Genomic DNA, 20,760 nt, shown 5'->3' with positions numbered 1-20,760 from the left:
GTTGATCACAAATCATGTAACACCCCTAGAAAGCCTAGATAAAGTAAGGGCAATGAGAGTACGAATGTAATGAAAAGAATGTGTAGATAGTCTACGTTGAATGTTACGATGGGAAGGATTTAGATGATTAAAAGCTTTATGAAAGAAAATAAAGTTGAGAATATAAAGTTCTATACATGATTTATAATGCAAGGAATTAATGTAAACAAAAGAGATATGAGATATTATATATGCATGTATGAAATATTTATGCATAATGCATATACATGAATTATTTTGTACAAAAATATGTTAGGAGAAGGATTTGATCCTTGGTTCTCTTGTGGATGCATGCATGTGTTAACCAAGTGAGATAGGAGTGAATATTGTAAGAGGAGAGATGGGAATTATAATTAAAGGAAAGAAAGGAGAGAAATTAAGAGAAAGAAAAGAGAGAAACTCAAGAAGCATTTCTCTAGCATATTCTTTCTCATTAAGAGGAGAAGTAAATGAGGAGGATGAATCAAGTCAAGTTTTCCTCCCCTCACTTTAGTATAAATAGGCATGGAGGGGGGGGGGGCTTCATCCTCAACTCACTCTCCTCCTCTCCTCCATTTGTGCCGAGCACTCTCCCTCCCTCTTTCCTCTTGTTGCCGAGAGCAACAACTCTCCCCCTTCTTTCTTTCTTTTTGTTGCCGAGCAACACAAGAGGAAGAAGTCTCTTCTTCCTCCCCCTCTCCACCAAAAGACCTAGCTTCCTCCATTGGTGCCGAGCAAAGCAAGCAAGAAGAAGAAAGGTCCACAAGCAAGTTCTCAAACCTAGGAAACTTAAGCAAAGAAGGTAAGCTTCCCCTCACCTGCGGTACAAGGCTTTCATGTGATTTTCGGATTCTTTTTCTATGCCTTGAAAGAAAGTTTTCCCCTATGTTTGTATACATATATGATGCATGATCAGAGGTGTATGTAACCCTTGAATTTCAATCAAAAATATTGTAAATAGGTTAGGAAAATTATTGTCTAACCAAACTAGTACAAGTTTCCCTCTATGAAATGCTAAGGACCTTCCTATGGTTTTCTTGCTTGGAAGTTGATTGGAACCAAAAGAACCCCACTCTCATGTTTCGGCCAAGAAAGAATTTAGGGTTAGGAGGACCTTGAATTTAAAATAACTATGCTTATATGACATGATATAAAGTTCTTAAGAGTTTTATACTTGTATGTTGAAAGAAACTCATGAACCTTACTCTTAATATTTCGGCCATGGTAAGGTGATAGTTTAGAGAAGCTTAAACAAAATTCTAATATGCTTAATGACCTCTGTGATATTATGTTATGAAAGATGATTAATGCTCTCATGTTTAATTGGAATGTAGAAAATTAGTTACATGATTTATGACATGTAAGATCACAAGAGTCCTAACTTGTTTATGATCCAACCTTGTGTATGATGTTCTTAGTAAATCTTGCTATGAAATTTACTTAGGTTTCCCATGCTTTAGGCCACTTAAAGGAAGTTTATATTCTATGAATTTCGGCCAAGTAAGGTTTAAAGGACCTAGAGGCCTTGGAAATGAAACCTAAGGGGTTAAAAGTACTTCTTATGAAAACTTGATAATGTGTGAAGGTGATACATGTTTGTATGACCTAAATGAATCATTATGTGTTCGGCCATGAAGGGATAGATGCCCTAGAAACCCTAGAACAAAAATTAAATATGTCTATGCCATGCTGTATGAAAATGATATGATAATAAGTTAGAATGCATGATTGCTTTAGTTACGAAATGATATGCATAATGAAGTTATATTATGAAATATGCCATGATGTGTTATAGCATAGAAAATGCTATACATAATGAAAAGAAATGAAGTTATGTTATGATATGTGATAGCATAGAAAATGCTATACATAATGAAAGGAAATGAAAAGAATAAATGCATGAAAGATGGTTAAGGACATGATATGATAGTTATGCATGATAAGTTATTTTTATGGTTTGTACCAAGGGTGGGCTCCGTAAACGCCCCAGGGTCGATGGAGTAAGACTCAGGCCTCATCAGTAATGGGCCTTTGAGTGCCCTAGGTCGATGGAGTAAGACTCGGGCCTAGTATGTATGCATGGTAGGGCTCAAGACTTGCTACCTTGGACCTACGCATTAAGTATGTGGTACAAACCGGGATCCCAAATGATGATGATATTAATTTCAAATACTATTAAGTATAAGTTTTCAAATTCACGATGCATTGCCCACATTCATATGTGCTTGAATTATATGATGATATGATATAATGTCATGTGATATTATGATATGAATATGATGCCCTTGTATGTCTCATGCTTGTGATTTATTTATTTTATGATATGATATTCATGCTTCTATGAAATGATATGTGAATAAGAAATATGCATGATATGTTTGAATAGAATGATATGTTATGTTATGATTAGTTGAGACGATGATATGTTGGTCCATTCTTGATATACGATGATTCTCGGTTTTAGTGAGTAGGAAAGGAACTTACTGAGCCATGAGTGCTCATAGCTTACTTTCCTTGTACCGCAGATAAAAGAGAAAGCTGGATGAACAACGGAGCAGCAGGAGGAGCAGATAGTGATGTGTGTGGTGGTGGTTCGGCTAGAACGATTCGGACAGATTAATATTTTTAGTTATAAGTTCAATATATGCACATTTGAACAAATCAGAATATGTGATATTATGCTTAATAACTTTAAATTCTTTAAAGGTTTTATTCTTCCGCTGTTATAGTAAAACATTTACATAAGTAGTATAAGATCATAGCGCCGCCCTTGGGTAAGAAGGGTGGGCGTTACAGGTGGTATCAGAGCGAAGTTTTGCCAGCTCACTACACACACATCAAGCTCCTTCCTGTCGCTCCAAGTAAGTACAGTTGCTTAATTTATTTATATGCAAAAATTAGCATGATACTCTAGGATACATGAATAATAGCCTAGGAAGGATACCTTAAGCTATACCCTAGAGAAGGGTGCATGATGACAAGTATGTGTTAAAAATAGTATGATACTCTAGGATGCATGAATGGTAGCCTAGGAAGGATACCTTAAGTTATACCCTAGAAAATGGTGCAAGATGATAAGTAGGTGATATTCTAGGATGCATGAATGGTAGCCTAGATACAAGAACCATAGGCTATAACATAAGAAGGAATCTGAGCAGAAATTGTTATTCTAAGTTCGGGGACGAACTTTCAATAAGTAGGGGAGTTTGTAACACCCGTAGAAAGCCTAGATAAAGTAAGGGCAATGAGAGTACGAATGTAATGAAAAGAATGTGTAGATAGTCTACGTTGAATGTTACGATGGGAAGGATTTAGATGATTAAAAACTTTATGAAAGAAAATAAAGTTGAGAATATAATGTTCTATACATGATTTATAATGCAAGGAATTAATGTAAACAAAAGAGATATGAGATATTATATATGCATGTATGAAATATTTATGCATAATGCATATACATGAATTATTTTGTACAAAAATATGTTAGGAGAAGGATTTGATCCTTGGTTCTCTTGTGGATGCATGCATGTGTTAACCAAGTGAGATAGGAGTGAATATTGTAAGAGGAGAGATGGGAATTATAATTAAAGGAAAGAAAGGAGAGAAATTAAGAGAAAGAAAAGAGAGAAACTCAAGAAGCATTTCTCTAGCATATTCTTTCTCATTAAGAGGAGAAGTAAATGAGGAGGATGAATCAAGTCAAGTTTTCCTCCCCACTTTAGTATAAATAGGCATGGAGGGGGGGGGGGCTTCATCCTCAACTCACTCTCCTCCTCTCCTCCATTTGTGTCGAGCACTCTCCCTCCCTCTTTCTTCTTGTTGCCGAGAGCAACAACTCTCCCCCTTCTTTCTTTTTTTTTTGTTGCCGAGCAACACAAGAGGAAGAAGCCTCCTCTTCTTCCTCCTCCTCTCCACCAAAAGACCTAGCCACTTCTTCCTCCATTGGTGCCGAGCAAAGCAAGCAAGGAAGAAAGGTCCACAAGCAAGTTCTCAACTCTAGGAAACTTAAGCAAAGAAGGTAAGCTTCCCTTCACCTGCGGTACAAGGCTTTCATGTGATTTTCGGATTCTTTTTCTATGCCTTGAAAGAAAGTTTTCCCCTATGTTTGTATACATATATGATGCATGATCAGAGGTGTTTGTAACCCTAGAATTTCAATCAAAAATATTGTAAATAGGTTAGGAAAATTATTGTCTAACCAAACTAGTACAAGTTTCCCTCTATGAAATGCTAAGGACCTTCTTATGGTTTTCTTGCTTGGAAGTTGATTGGAACCAAAAGAACCCCACTCTCATGTTTCGGCCAAGAAAGAATTTAGGGTTAGGAGGACCTTGAATTTAAAATAACTATGCTTATATGACATGATATAAAGTTCTTAAGAGTTGTATACTTGTATGTTGAAAGAAACTCATGAACCTTACTCTTAATATTTCGGCCATGGTAAGGTGATAGTTTAGAGAAGCTTAAACAAAATTCTAATATGCTCAATGACCTCTGTGATATTATGTTATGAAAGATGATTAATGCTCTCATGTTTAATTGGAATGTAGAAAATTAGTTACATGATTTATGACATGTAAGATCACAAGAGTCCTAGCTTGTTTATGATCCAACCTTGTGTATGATGTTCTTAGTAAATCTTGCTATGAAATTTAATTAGGTTTCCCATGCTTTAGTCCACTTAAAGGAAGTTTATATTCTATGAATTTCGGCCAAGTAAGGTTTAAAGGACCTAGAGGCCTTGGAAATGAAACCTAAGGGGTTAAAAGTACTTCTTATGAAAACTTGATAATGTGTGAATGTGATACATGTTTGTATGACCTAAATGAATCATTATGTGTTCGGCCATGAAGGGATAGATGCCCTAGAAACCCTAGAACAAAAATTAAATATGTCTATGCCATGCTGTATGAAAATGATATGATAATAAGTTAGAATGCATGATTGCTTTAGTTACGAAATGATATGCATAATGAAGTTATATTATGAAATATGCCATGATGTGTTATAGCATAGAAAATGATATACATAATGAAAAGAAATGAAGTTATGTTATGATATGTGATAGCATAGAAAATGCTATACATAATGAAAAGAAATGAAGTTATGTTATGATATGTGATAGCATAGAAAATGCTATACATAATGAAAAGAAATGAAGTTATGTTATGATATGTGATAGCATAGAAAATGCTATACATAATGAAAGGAAATGAAAAGAATAAATGCATGAAAGATGGTTAAGGACATGATATGATAGTTATGCATGATAAGTTATTTTTATGGTTTGTACCAAGGGTGGGCTCCGTAAACGCCCCGGGGTCGATGGAGTAAGACTCGGGCCTCGTCAGTAATGGGCCTTTGAGTGCCCTAGGTCGATGGAGTAAGACTCGGGCCTAGTATGTATGCATGGTAGGGCTCAAGACTTGCTACCTTGGACCTACGCATTAAGTATGTGGTACAAACTGGGATCCCAAATGATGATGATATTAATTTCAAGTACTATTAAGTATAAGTTTTCAAATTCACGATGCATTGCCCACATTCATATGTGCTTGAATTATATGATGATATGATATAATGTCATGTGATATTATGATATGAATATGATGCCCTTGTATGTCTCATGCTTGTGATTTATTTGTTTTATGATATGATATTCATGCTTCTATGAAATGATATGTGAATAAGAAATATGCATGATATGTTTGAATAGAATGATATGTTATGTTATGATTAGTTGAGACGATGATATGTTGGTCCATTCTTGATATACGATGATTCTCGGTTTTAGTGAGTAGGAAAGGAACTTACTGAGCCATGAGTGCTCATAGCTTACTTTCCTTGTACCGCAGATAAAAGAGAAAGCTGGATGAACAACGGAGCAGCAGGAGGAGCAGATAGTGATGTGTGTGGTGGTGGATCGGCTAGAACGATTCGGACAGATTAATATTTTTAGTTATAAGTTCAATATATGCACATTTGAACAAATCAGAATATGTGATATTATGCTTAATAACTTTAAATTCTTTAAAGGTTTTATTCTTCCGCTGTTATAGTAAAACATGTACGTAAGTAGTATAAGATCGTAGCGCCGCTCTTGGGTAAGAAGGGTGGGCGTTACAAATCAACTCAAACCCCGACACCGGACGACTGGTCCAAGCACCAGTCGACTGGTGTGCCGTTGGACCCAGCCAACGGCTCTTTGCAGAACCCCAAATTCTGCCAACGACTATGTACCAGTCGACTGGTCTCAGGACCAGTCGACTGATGCTCGTAGCCGACAAGCACAGAACCATTCTGTGCATTCTGTGAATTGGGATCAGTCGACTGGTCCCATTACCAGTCGACTGGTCCCAGTATATTCACTCCTCTCATCCTTTCCGGAGTTGCCTTTGAAGTCCTCTTCCTCGGCCTTCGTCCCTCAGATGCACCTGAGCCCGCGGCTCCTCTCCGTGCCATCCTTCACGCTGCCTTGAAGTCCACTTCCCTCGGCTCCACTCCATTGCTCCTCGTCCGGCGGTCCCTCGGATGTCTTCCACACCATCCTTCACCGACTCAAGGATCTGAGCCCTTGGATGAGTTTCCCATACTTGGCCGCACCAAGTTCTCATGTGTTCCACCAAGTCCTGCAAGACTCAAACACATATCAAATACATATGAAAGCCTAACTTAAACTCTTTGACACACACATCAAAATTAGGTCGATTGCACCAACACATGATACAAGGACCAATGCGTATAGGTTGGGATATGCAAACCAAGGTTTACAGGGCAGGACTTATAGACTTGCGACATCGGACACACGTACCAAGGCGTACAGGTCAGGATATGTAAACCAAGGATTGTAGAGCAGGATATGCGGACCAAAGACATGCAGGTCAAGATATGTGGACTAGGGCTTACAGGCTGGGATCTATAGGATAAGATACGCAGAACAGGATACACGGACTAAAGACGTACAGGTCAGGATATGTGGATGAAGGCTTACAGGTCGGGGTAAGTTATGGAACAGGGTCCTGCATACGGGACTAGACTTAAGGAACGATAAGCAAAGGCCTCGATTGGTAGGGCGGTAGGCGCAGGTTTGGATCTACTGAGATAGACTGAATAGCAAATGCAGGGCGAGACGTACAGATCTGGATTTGTGGGACAATAAACACAAGCCAGGGATTGCGCTAGGGAATGCAAGTCTGGGCCTACAGGTCAAGATTTACAGGTATGAAGATCCAGTCTAAGGTTGACAGACCAGAGCGAACAGGCACTATGGGATAATCAAGCTAGAGAATCATAACAAACCGTCAGAGAATAATCACCACATTTCAGGGAATATGCTAACGATCTGTGGCTCGTGTCCTCCTGATCTCTCCTTAGACCTATAGAAAGATGCCATGTGTCATTCACCGCCAGACAAATCCTGACACCCAACATTCCCTGACACTTATCAGACTCTAGAAGCATCCACTGCCATATAAAAAAGGAGATTTTGTCTATACGCAGGTACGCTCACTCATCTTTTCATTCTCGTCGTTTACTTTTCATCCTTTCACTATGCTTTTGGGGAAAAAGTACTTGACTTTAGTGTTGGAGGGCCTGTCCCGGGGACCTTTTCCCTGGTTCTTGGTCTCTAACGTAGAGGCGGCTTGTCAGAGTGTGCACAGAACCCTCGCGTCGTAGTCCCCGTCATCACCCTCCGTCATCCGCCTGGGGGAACCTTTCCAGGAGATACCAGGTCACCCAGGCGTCTCAACGACTTTCCATCAACACCGGTGACAATGTAGCCAGCCTCGGTTCGACTCAGCTTCTGGACAGGATTAAATTAGGCACTGTTTGTGCTTCCTCCACATTGATGTAGCTGGCTGCCTTCTCAAGCATCTCATCGAAATTCTTTACGGGATTTTTGATGAGATCCCTAAAGAGGGAACTGGGGAGATGAAGAGGAGAAGAAGCGTTCGCAAGAAACAAACACGGAAGGAAGACTTAGCAGGAAGAGCAAAAAGAATGGAAGAGTCGAAAGCAGCATGAATGATGAGAAGAAGACGGCGGACAACCTTTAGGGTTTATAAAGCCACCCTCTAGGAAGCATCGAAAGGAGGGAAGGTATAATAATTTGAGTCATCGAATCTAGGGTCACGTGCCAAAAGGCGCTAATCAACCACAGTGGCAAGAAAGGTTGTGGGGCACGCGCCACTTCCCTATGAAAGGTATTAAATAAGTATTAATGATGGACGTGACAAGAAAATCATTAAAAGTGATTTTCATACGACATCATTCCGGTGCAGGAAGGCCATACATCAGCAAGAAAGACGGTCATGCGGTCACCTCGGGAAAAACAAAGAAAAGCCATACGTCGGGGTTATGTGGCCACCTCGGGAAAGAGGGAGGGAAAAAAAGAGAAGCGGGAATTTGAATTTGGCACTCCATGAGATTTAAAATAAACAAATAACTGAGCTGATTAAAGTTTGTATGAGATATTTGCAAGAAATATCCCAGGTGGCACACAATTTGCTGGACACCCAAAATGTGGCACCAAAGTGGGTATTTTGGGGATAATCCCCAAACCCATCAAAAAATATCAAAGTCGATTCCAGGATGAGCCCCTAAAGAACTTCTTACCGACCTTCTAGGTCGATGTCCTAGACTCTCACTCCAGTGCGAGTTATAAGTGAGCATGCTCTCACGCCCAACGACCTTTCCAGCTCGGTGTCCCAGACTCTCGCCCAAGTGCGAGTTATAAGTGAGCATGCTCTCACGCCCAACGACCTTTCTAGGTCGGTGTCCCAGACTCTCGCCCCAGTGCGAGTTATAAGTGAGCATGCTCTCACGCCCAACGACCTTTCAGGTTAGGTCCCAGACTCTCACCTCAGTGCGAGTTATAAGTGAGCATGCTCTCACGCCCAACGACCTTTCCAGGTTGGTGCCCCAGACTCTCGCCCCTGTACAAGTTATAAGTGAGCATAATCTCACGCCCAACGACATTTCCATGTCAGTGTCCCAGAATTTCGCCCCAGTGTGAGTTATAAGTGAGCTTGCTCTCACGCCCAACGACCTTTCCAGGTCGGTGTCCCAGACTCTCGCCCCTATACGAGTTATAAATGAGCATGCTCTCATGCCTAACGACCTTTCCAGGTCAGTGCCCCAGACTCTCGCCCTAGTGCGAGTTATAATTGAGCATGCCCTCAAGCCCAACGACCATCCAGGTCGGGTCCCAGACTCTCCCCCTAGCGTGAGTTATAAGTGAGCATGCTCTGACGCCCAACAACCTTTCCAGGTCGGTGTCCTAGACTCTTGCCCCAGCGCGAGTTATAAGTGAGCATGCTCTCACGCCCAACGACCATTCCAGGTCGATGCCCAGACTATGGCCTAGTGCGAGTTATAAGTGAGGATGCTCTCACGCCCAATGACCTTCCAGGTCGGGTCCTAGACTCTCGCCCCAGCGCGAGTTATAAGTAAGCATGCTCTCACGCCCAATGACCTTCCAGGTCGGGTCCCAGACTCTCTCCTCAGTACGAGTTATAAGTGAGCATGCTCTCACGCCCAACCATCTTCAAGGTCTGGTCCCACACTCTCGCCCGAGTGCGAGTTATAAGTGAGCATGCTCTCATGGCCAACGACCTTTCCAGATCGGTGTTCCAGACTCTCACCCTAGTTCGAGTTATCAGTGAGCATGCTCTCATGCCCAATGATATTTCTAGGTCGTTGTCCTAAACTCTCGCCCCAGTGTGAGTTATAAGTGATCATGCTCTCACCTCCAACGACCTTTCCTCTTCGGTGTCCCACGCTCTTGCCACAGTGCGAGTTATAAGTGAGCATGCTCTCAAGCCCAATGACCTTTCCAGGTCAGTGTCACAAACTCTCGCCTCAGTGCTAGTTATAAGTGAGCATGTTCTTACGCCCAATGACCTTTCCAGGTCGGTGTCCCAGACTCTCGCCCCAGTGCAGTTATAAGTGAGTATACTCTCACATCCAACGACCTTTCCAAGTCGGTGTCATAAACTCTCATCCAAGTACGAGTTAAAAGTGAGCATGCTCTCACGCCCAACGACCTTTCCAAGTCGGTGTCCTAGACTCTCACCCCCAGTGCGAGTTATAAGTTAGCATACTCTCACGTCCAACGACCTTCCTGATTAGTGTCCCAGGCTCTCGCCTCAAAGTGAGTTATAAGTGAGCATGCTCTCACGCCCATCTACCTTTCCTGGTCGGTTTCCCAGATTCTCGCCCCAGTGCGAGTTATAAGTGAGCATGCTCTCACGCCCAACACCTTTCTAGGTCGGTGTCCCAGACTCGCGCCTAGTGTGAGTTATAAGTGAGCATGCTCTCACGCCCAACGACCTTTCCAGGTCGGTGTCCAAGACTCTCACCCTAGTGTGAGTTATAAGTGAGCATGCTCTCACGCTAAACAACCTTCCAGGTCGGGTCCCAGAATCTCGCCCCAGTATGAGTTATAAGTGAGCATGCTTTCACGCCCAACGACATTTCTAGGTCAGTGTCCCAGACTCTCGCCCCAGTGCGAGTTATAAGTGAGCATGCTCTCACGCCAATAACCTTTCTAAGTCGGTGTTCTAGACTCTCGCTCCAGTGCGAGTAATAAGTGAGCATGCTCTCACGCTCAACAACTTTTCTAAGTCAGTGTCCCAGACTCTCGCCCGAGTGCGAGTAATAAGTGAGCATGCTCTCACGCCCAACGTCCATTCTAGGTCGGTGTCCCAGACTCTGGCCTAATGCGAGTTATAAGTGAGCATGCTCTCATGCCCAACGAGCTTTCCAGGTCAGTGCCCCAGATTCTCGCCCCAATTCTACAAGTCAGGATATGCAAACCAAGGTTTACTGGGCAGGACTTATAGACTTGCAGCACAGGATACCCGAACCAAAGCGTACAAGTCGGGATATCCAAACCAAGGAGTACAAGGTAGGACTTATAGACTTGCGGCACAGGATACCCGAACCAATGCGTACAGGTCGGGATATGCAAACCAAGGATCACAGGTCAGGACTTATAGACTTGCGACACAGGATACACGGACCAAAGCGTACAGGTCGGGATATGCAAACCAAGGATTACATGGCAGGACTTATAGACTTGCGATACAGGACACGCGGACCAAATCGTACAGGCCGGGATATGCAAACCAAGGATTACAGGGTAGAACTTATAGACTTGCGGAACAGGATACCCGGACCAAAGCGTGTAGGTCGAGATGTGTAAACCAAGGAGTATAGGGCAGGACTTATAGACATGCGGAATAGGATACAAGGACCAAAGCGTACAAGTCGGGATATACAAACAAATTTGCCAGCTAGAGTTCTTCCTTTTCCCGATGGAGAGAGGACTGAAGGTCCCTACTCTATGTCACGGCTGCTGGTGCGTTACTCTGATTTAGGCAGGCCATGAACTAGTGAAGCGTATGGCGCTAACTTGATAGTTCTTGCTCCTTGAGTACAAAGGAAGGGAGCCATAAGAAAGTGAAGGCAACAGTATACGCGACCCCTCTTTTAAAGGAGGGGAATGTGAAGAGTTAACTTCGAAACATGTGAAGATATTTAGGAAATCATGTGGCATTTATGGGAAAATAGCAGGATCGAGGATAGCGGAGTAAACACGCAAGGAATAAAGACTCAATTAGGAAGGGTGATAAAATCTGAGTGGGATATCGGGAAAAGGGCCAGCAGCCAAAGAGACACAAAGGTCAGGTTAGGTAAGAACGGGACTCGGGTCTAGTCAGTTGCACTGGAGCCTATTCGACTAGACTTGAGGGGGAGGCTTGTGTTATGGTGCATGATAGTGGGGTAGGAAAACGGACATGGTCGGTTGTCAAGCCCACGGGTCGGTCAGAAGTCAAGCTCATGAGGTAGTCAAAAGTCAAGCTCACGTGGTGGTCAGAAGTCAAGTCTACATGGTGGTCAAAAGTCTGGCCTATGTGGGGTTTAAAGGGCCAGGTTACAGGATGGTCCTGGCCAGGCACAAGTGGCATTCCGGAGTTAGGCCTACATGTAAAGTAGGAAATCGGAAGGTAGGACCTACAGGTCAGGACTTATAGACTTGTGGCACAAGATACTCGGACCAAAGCGTACAGGTCGGGATATGCAAGCCAAGAATTACAGGTCAGGACTTATAGACTTGCGACACAGGATACACGGACCAAAGTGTACAGGTCGGGATATGCAAACCAAGGATTACAGGGTAGGACTTATAGACTTGCGGCACAGGACACGCGGACCAATGAGTACAGTTCGAGATATGCAAACCAAGGATTACAGGGGCAGGACTTATAGACTTGCGAAACAGGATACCCAGACCAAAGCGTCAGGTCGGGATATGCAAACCAAGGAGTAAAGGGTAGGACTTATAGACTTACGGCACAAGAAACAAGGACCAATGCGTACAGGTCGGGATATGTAAGCTAAGGATTACAGGGCATGACTTATAGAATTGCGACACAGGACACGCGGATCAAAGTGTACAGGTAGGGATATGCAAACCAAGGATTATAGGGCAGGACTTATAGACTTGAGAACATGATACCCGGACCAAAGCGTACAGGTCGAGATATGCAAACCAAGGAGTACAGGGCAGGACTTATAGACTTGCGGTACAGGATAGCTAGACCAAAATGTACAGGTCGGGATATGCAAATCAAGGATCACATGTCAGGACTTATAGACTTGTGGCACAGGGTACGTAGACCAAAGCGTACAGGTCGGGATATGCAAACCAAGGATTACAGGGCAGGACTTATAGACTTGCGACACAGAGCACGCGGACCAAAGCGTACAGGTCAGGATATACAAACTAAGGATTACAGGGTAGGACTTATAGACTTGCAGAATAGGATACCCAGACCAAAGCGTGCAGGTCGGGATATGAAAACCAAGGAGTACAGGGCAGGACTTATAGACTTGCGGAATAGGATACAAGGACCAATGCGTACAGGTCGGGATACAGAAACCAAGGATTATAGGGCAGGACTTATATACTTACGGCAAAGGACACACGGACCAAGACGTACAGATCAGGATATACAAACCAAGAATCGCAGAGTAGGATATGCGGATAAAAGATGTATAGGTCGAGATATGTGGACTAGGGCTTACAGGCTGGGATCTATAGGACAAGATGCGCAGAACATGATACACAGACTAAAGACGTATAGGTCAGGATAAGTAGATGAAGGCTTACAGGCCGGGGTAAGATAGGGAGCAGGGTCATGCATACGGGATGAGACCTAAGGAAAGATAAGCAAAGGCCTCGATAGGCAGGGCGGTAGGCGCAGGTCTGGATCTACTGAGATAGACCGAATAACAAATGTTGGGCGGGACGTACAAATCTGGATTTGTGGGACAACAAACACAAGCCGGGGATTATGCCAGGGAATGCAGGTATGGGTCTACAGGTCAAGATTTACAGGTACGAAGACCCAATCTAAGGTTAACAGACCAGAGTGAACAGGCACTACGTGATAATCAAACCAGAGAATCGTAACAACCCGTCAGAGAATAATCACCACATGTCAAGGAATATGCTAACGATCTGTGGTACGTTGCCTCCTGATCCCTCCTTAGACCTATAGAAAGATACCACGTGTCATTCACCGCCAGACAAATCCTGACACCCGACATTCCCTGACACTCGTCAGATTTCAAAAGCATCCACTGCCGTATAAAAAGGAACGCTTTGTCTCTACGCAGGTATGCTCACTCATCTTTTCATTCTTGTCTTTTACTTTTCGTCTTTTCACTGTGCTTCTAGGGAAAAAGTACCTGACTTAAGCGTCGGAGGGCCTGACATGAGGACATTTTCCTTGGTTCTTAGTCTCTAACATGGAGGCAGCTTGTGTGAGTGTGTGCAGAACCCTCGCTTCGTCCTCCCTATCATCACCCTCCGTCATCCGCCCGGGGGAACCTTTCCAGGAGATACGAGGTCACCCAGGCGTCTCAACAACTTCCATCAACACCGGTGACATTACAGCCAGCCTCTGTCTAACTCAGCTTCTGGACGGTCTCCCAGGCTCTCGACTCAATGCGAGTTATAAGTGAGCATCCTCTCACGCCAACGACCTTTCCAGGTCGGTGTCCTAGACTCTCGTCCTAGTGCGAGTTATAAGTGAGCATGCTCTCACGCCCAATGACCTTTACAGGTCGGTGTCCCAGCCTCTCATCCCAGTGCGAGTTATAAGTAAGCATGCTCTCACGCCCAACGACCTTCCAGGTCGGGTCCCAGACTCTTGCCCCAGTGCAAGTTATAAGTGAGCATGCTCTCACGCCCAATGCCCTTTCCAGGTCGGTGTCCCAGAATCTCGTCTCATTGCGAGTTATAAGAGAGCATGCTCTCACGTCCAACGACCTTTCTAGGTCAGTGTTTGATAACCATGATTTTACTGTATTATTTTAGTTCATATATGCATGGTTTGATGTTGATTTCATAGGTTTAAATCATGGTTACATGACATTTTATGCATTGTATAGATTTTGGACCTAATTGCAAATTATTATATTTTTGTGTTATTTGATGCTAATATTTGATTCTTATTTTGTAGGCATCAAAGGATCTTGGATTTGGATCTATTTGGACCGAATTTGTGCTCGAATTGGAGTTTAAACGAGATGATCAAGCTATGGAGTATTATGGACCGTTCATCAAAGATTGGTTAGATCTAAACCATCCAGTGACAATCTGGTCGATCCAACCTAAGGGAGAGTAGATCCAGACCCTCGATCAAGATTAGTACCTCCAGATTAGATTTTAGGTGACTTTACACCGTTGATCAAGCTTCAAATCAATCACATCCGTCCGTTCAGATCTGGATCAGATTCAAAAGAGAAGCTACAGTAGCTTCGTGGCTTCGTCGACTCCTCCGCGCAACTTCGTCCTGGCGCACATTTTCTTCCAGATTCCAGCCCCTTTCCTTTCTCTGATCATCCTCTCAAGCTTCAACCTCGGTGGATAATGTCTACAGCAGCTCATCTCGATCTTCTGGAGCCATCAGAGGGTGTTCCCTCCGGTAGAATTCTTCTCCCGGTAGTCTTTGTTCCAGCGCTAATTTGGAGGTGTTCTTCCAATCGGCGACTCTGATTCACATCAGCGACCATCGGCGGTGCTCCTCCGGTGTTACTGAGCTCCATCCGACAACAAACCATCATCCGCAACTTCATCCCAGATCCAGAGATTCCGAATCGTAGATTTCCAGTATTTTCGGCCATTTATGGGGTTTCGGGTTGTTCTAGCTCGCCGGAGGTGGTCCGCCAGCGTTGTTGAGCATACCTCGAACTGAGATGCAGCTGAGGTTCTTCATTGAGGTTCGGAGTTGGGTGTTCTCGACTTTCGCATTCTTGTGTGACTGCAAGAGTGTGAAGTTTGTATAGATTGGTTGTGAGTTGGATCAGTTAGGGTCTATTTCCTTTTATTACTATTTTGTAGTTTGGCACAAATTTATTTTAATGTTTGTTATGTTTTAGCAAGTAGTTTAGCATTTCTTTAACTAGTTGAAGTTTAATTCAAGCTTAGTAGTAATTTCTTTAATGCAATTTAGTCTTGTTAGATGCTTAGTTAATTATTAAAAGGTTGAGTTTTTAGCTATGGTTAAATTCTGCCTTAGATAAGATTTCTTTATTGTCCTGCTATTTTATACCTTAGTTCAAGTGTGTCGATGGTTAAATCATAACGTATGGTGGCAATGCGTTGTTGATTGCTTGTTGACACCTAGGTAGACTTCCTTTGTGCATTAGAATAATTTCTTAATTGCTGAGCTTTTATTTGTTAGATTTAGATTCAAGGCTTAAACTCCCCCATTTTCATATTAAAAACCCCAAAAATATGAATAAATGACAATCCTAGATTACAACCTACCGTAGTTCCTCGAGAGATCGATCTGTTAGGATGTATACTAAAAGCCTAGCTTTTGGTATAAACATTTATCTAGAAATAAGAATCACATTAGTCAAATGTCTACATTTATGATAAATGTAGTTGTTCAATTAATTTATATTGTAGATAACATGGTGTGTGGTGTCACACACAGAGGATCATGTTATCAGCACCTTATAAATTATAAATAGTAGCTCACGACCAAGATGGAAAGGAACAAACCATTGGAAGGTCGTAGTGTAATTTGGTATTAGTTTAACTTAACTATATAATTACACTAGTACACCTAGAGTGTATTGAGTAGGACCATTAGAGGTCGTTTTCTTTTATACTGACTTCATAAAGGAAAAAAGACCTCAGTTATTATGGAAGTGTGTGCTCTTAATCCTAATATAATAACAAGCACATATATTTGATATTTATTTCTTTAATTTATCAATGGGTGAGATTTCGTTCGATAAATCAATAAGCCCGATAAGTTGGGAAATGATATCACTTATAGTATGTGTTGTTGATTATAGAAGAAAACTGTGCCCTAGTGATCTAGGTTGATAATGTCCCCAAGAGGAGCTCATAAGGATTGTCATGTTAAACCCTAAAGGTGGACTTAGTCTGACATGACGATAAGGTTGAGTGGTACTACTCTTGGACTAAGATATTAATTAAATGAGTTGTCAGTAACTCACTTAATTACTGGACATTCGACATCTTATACACAGGGAGACTAACACATTCAGAATAAGAAGGAGCCCAAAATGTAATAATAGTTCTCTAGTGGAATGAATTATTATTGATAAAATTAAGTTGTATGTTCGGGGCGAACACGGGATGCTTAATTTTATCGGGAAACCAAAACCAATTCCTCCTGTCAGTCCCTATCGTAGCCTCTTAATTATAGAGTTCTATACCCACCTATACCCACCTTCTTACCCATCTAAAGGTGGCCGGCCAAGCCTTGCTTGGAGTCTAAGCAAGGGCCGGCCTAACCATGTTTAGATGGGAATTTTTGTGGCCGGCCCAAGCATGGGTTCAATCTATGTGTGGTCGGCCATTAAAAATAGAAAAGGAATTTTAATTTTAAATTTTTTCTTATGTCAAATACATGATTTAAAAGAGAGTTTAAAAATTAAAATATTTCCTTTTATAAGATTCTACAAAAAATTAAGAGAAGAGTTAAATCTCTTTCCTTATTTGTAGATTAAAAGGTTGATTTTAATTTTGGTAAAAACTTTCCTTATTTATAAATCATCCACATGTTCAAAAGATAAATTTTAAAATTATAGAAATTTCCTTTTATAACATCAACCATGAAGGGATTACTAAAGAGAAATTTTATTTTAAAATTTTTTCGGAAGCAAATTAGGAAGCTTTAATTTTTCTAGCGAAAAATTTCCTTGTTTGCTTGTTTTGATGTGGCCGGCCATATGCATTAAGAAAAGGATTTTAATTTTAATTAATTAAATTTCCCTTTTCAATGGCAAAAGAATTAAGGAAGGTTTTATTAAATTTTCCTTATTTGCCAAGGCTAAGGATTATAAAAGAGGGGGTTTAGGTGCCTTCATGGACACAACCTCTATTCTATTTCTCCCTCTTTTCTTCCTTGGTGTGGCCGGCCTCTTCCTTTTCTCTTCTCTCCATCTTTGTGGCCGAACCTCCTCTTCCCCTTGGAGATCAAGTGGTGGCGGATCCTAGCTTGGAGAAGAAGAAGAGGAAGTTTGCATCCCTTGGAGCTTGGTTGGTGGAAAAGGTTCTTCATCCTTAGGAGTTTTTGTGCTTGGCCGAAACTTGAAGGAAGAAGAAGAAGGTGCTAGGTGGTTCTTGTCTCGGAAGATCATTGCCCACACAACGTCCGAGATTAGAAGAGGAATACGGTAGAAGATCAAGAGGTCATTATCCACAAAGAAAGATATAACTAGTAATTGTTTTCCGCATTATGTTAGTTTTGTTTCTTTGTAAAAATACCAAATACAAGAGGCATGCGATTCTAGTTTTTCGAATTAGTTTTCGAAGTTGTGCTCTTTTATTTTTCCTTGTGATTCGATTGTTCTTAGTGGTTAACCTAGGGTTACTATGGGAAGGTTAAATATTTAATTTCCTTAAAAGGCTTTGTCTAGTCGGTGGTGGTTGCTCCCATATCCAAGAAGGACAAGTGCCTCGCCATGCAGTACTGGAAGCCAATTTTGGAAATAGATATTTAATTGTCTTCATGACCTACGTGATTTGGATCAAATGTGTTAAGTTCTGCAGGAGATCCAAGTCTAAACCTAAAAGAACAAATAAGTTAAGCTTAGGATCAAACGTGTTAAGTTCTGTAGGCGATCCAAGTTTAATTTAAAAGAACACATGGTAGCTAGGAAAAGGTTCAGACCTTTGTACAAAATTTTTGTACAGTGGAACCGTTAGGCTTTCCGAGTAGCAACCAACAATTGGTATCAGAGCTAGGGTTTTGCCTATGTGTATTTGATATTAGTTTAATTATGCACATGTCATACATAATTTAGGCAGGATAATAGTAGGATGTGCTAACTTTGTGGATGCAGGATCCAACTATTATGGCTTATAGATATTGTGTATGTGATTGGACCGTTGGACATGTTAAGGGCATTTTATTGTGTGTTCATGATTGTATTATAAAATACAGCAGGAGCTGTATTTAGTTTTATTAGGATTTTATTTTTGATCTAGATACATGTACATTCGTTCGAGGAATATAGGATCGAAAAATGTAAATTTCTATTTATGTCGTGGATCGAATCTTGCAAGGCGTGGAACCTTTTGAGGACCAGAGGCGCAGCGGAACAAGGAGCAAGATGGATGCGACAACTAGACCCGGTGGTGGTGGCCAAAAATGGCAGCAGCTAGGGATGGCAACACACGGAGGACAACAATAGATAAAAGCCATAATAGTTGAAAATTTGTTTTTCTATTTATTGCTTTTATGTTGTGCTGTGTGTGCTTGTTAGTATGCATGTTAAGTAGACTAGCATAGTCAAAATTCCTCACTTTAAATAACTAAGTGGGAGAGGGATTTTAAATAAATTCCACGGTCTCCATTACTAGTTTGTAAGTGATGTAAACAAACTTGCGCGTTGGCTCTGAGACATTCCTCCATATCGGATGAGTTTGTTTGTGAATCACTAGATCAAACTTCCATTCTAGATGACTATAGGAAATTAATTAAAAGCGTGTGATCTTCCACATCGAAAGGGGCACAATCTTATTAATGGACTTAATGTCAAGTAATGGTATACAATTAGGCACGTCTAATAGTATCCTTCCCATCGGAGTCACTACTATTATTTGTGTGACCAAAGAAAACCAACTATTAATTTATCAAATAAATAGGTTGACGAGATAATAAAATTAAAAACCCCTCTTACAAATGTTTGATTTTGTATACGCCCACACTATCGTGGCATACAAAATTCACGGTGTTTGAGGTAATTTTATTTGTCATAAAGATTTATTGACAAGATAATTAATGGGTAAAACCCTTCTCTTACAAATGTTCAATTTTGTATACGTCCACACTATTGTGGCATGCAAAATTCACAGTGTTTGAGGTGTTGGTGAATTTAAATAATATTGTTTGAGGAATCAATGTTATTTTAAATTCAAAAGTTTTTGACCAAATATTTGATCAAAGACAGATCAACTATTAATTTTATTCGTCATAAAGTAAAAGTTGACGAGATAATAAAATTAATGGATAAAATCTCCTCTTTGATTTTGTATACGTGCACACTATCGTGACATACAAAATTCATGGGGATTTTAAGGAGTTGGTCTTGACCAAATATTTTTGTGACTCTTAGGATTTAAAATGTTTGTCAATCCCCTAGTTGCTATATTATAGAAAATACTTAGTAATGATTGGAAATAGGACTTGGACATTAAGGAAGACTGTCTTCTTAGAACTAAGAACAATATAGGTGTATTTAATTCATTAGTTGAAACATGTCTAGTGGTGTTATCTACTAGAACCTGGAGTATAGATACAGATATCATTAATCATGTCTGCAATTCATTGCAGGGTTCCAGAAAAACCCTACAACTAAATGAAAATAAAAACACCGTCCACATGGGCACTGCTGTAAAAGTGATAGTTGTTGCAGTGGGAGATGTTTATCCTTTGATAAGAATAAAACATGTATTTTTGAGTAATTGTCTTTACGTACCAAGTTTAGAAAGAACTAGTTTTCAGTTTCTAAACTATTCAAAGAACTTGATATTCTGCCTCTTTTATTATAAGTTGTTATCAAGAAAAAGAGGGAAGTTATCTGTTCTGGTATGTTGGTTGACAATTTATAAATTCAATAACTCCCATGATGTAACAAATGGAAATTAGTAACACATCTTCTAACTTTAAGAGAAAACAACCTTCGGAAATGAACCAATTATATCTTTGGCATCTAAGGCTACGTTATATTAACTTGAGTAGGATTCATTGGTAGCTGATGAACTTTTGGGTTCATTGGTAGTGGAAATCTTCCAACCTGTGAGTCTTACTTGGAAGGAAAAATAACCAAGAAGCTTTTAAGTATAAGGGGTATGGAGCCAAAGATACATTGAAATTGGTTCATTCTGATTTGTTTGATCCTATGACTATCCAGACAAGAGGTAGTATCGAATATTTTGTCTATTTTATAGACAACCATTCAAGATACAAATACATTTAGTTGATGTGTCGCAAGACTAAGTGCTTTGATTAGTTCAAAGAGTACAAGGCTGATGCGGAGAAACGTTAAAGTAAAAGTATCAAGTCACTATGGTAAGATCGTAGTGGCAAGTACCTCTTGGGACAATTTAGGAGTCACTTATCAAAAGTAGGGATTCAATCCCAACTAACTGCACCTGGTGCACCCCAACAGAATGGTGTA

Source organism: Zingiber officinale, chromosome 3A (assembly GCF_018446385.1).
Source record: "Zingiber officinale cultivar Zhangliang chromosome 3A, Zo_v1.1, whole genome shotgun sequence".
Lineage (NCBI taxonomy): Eukaryota > Viridiplantae > Streptophyta > Magnoliopsida > Zingiberales > Zingiberaceae > Zingiber > Zingiber officinale.
Note: the sequence above shows the minus strand (reverse complement) of the source record.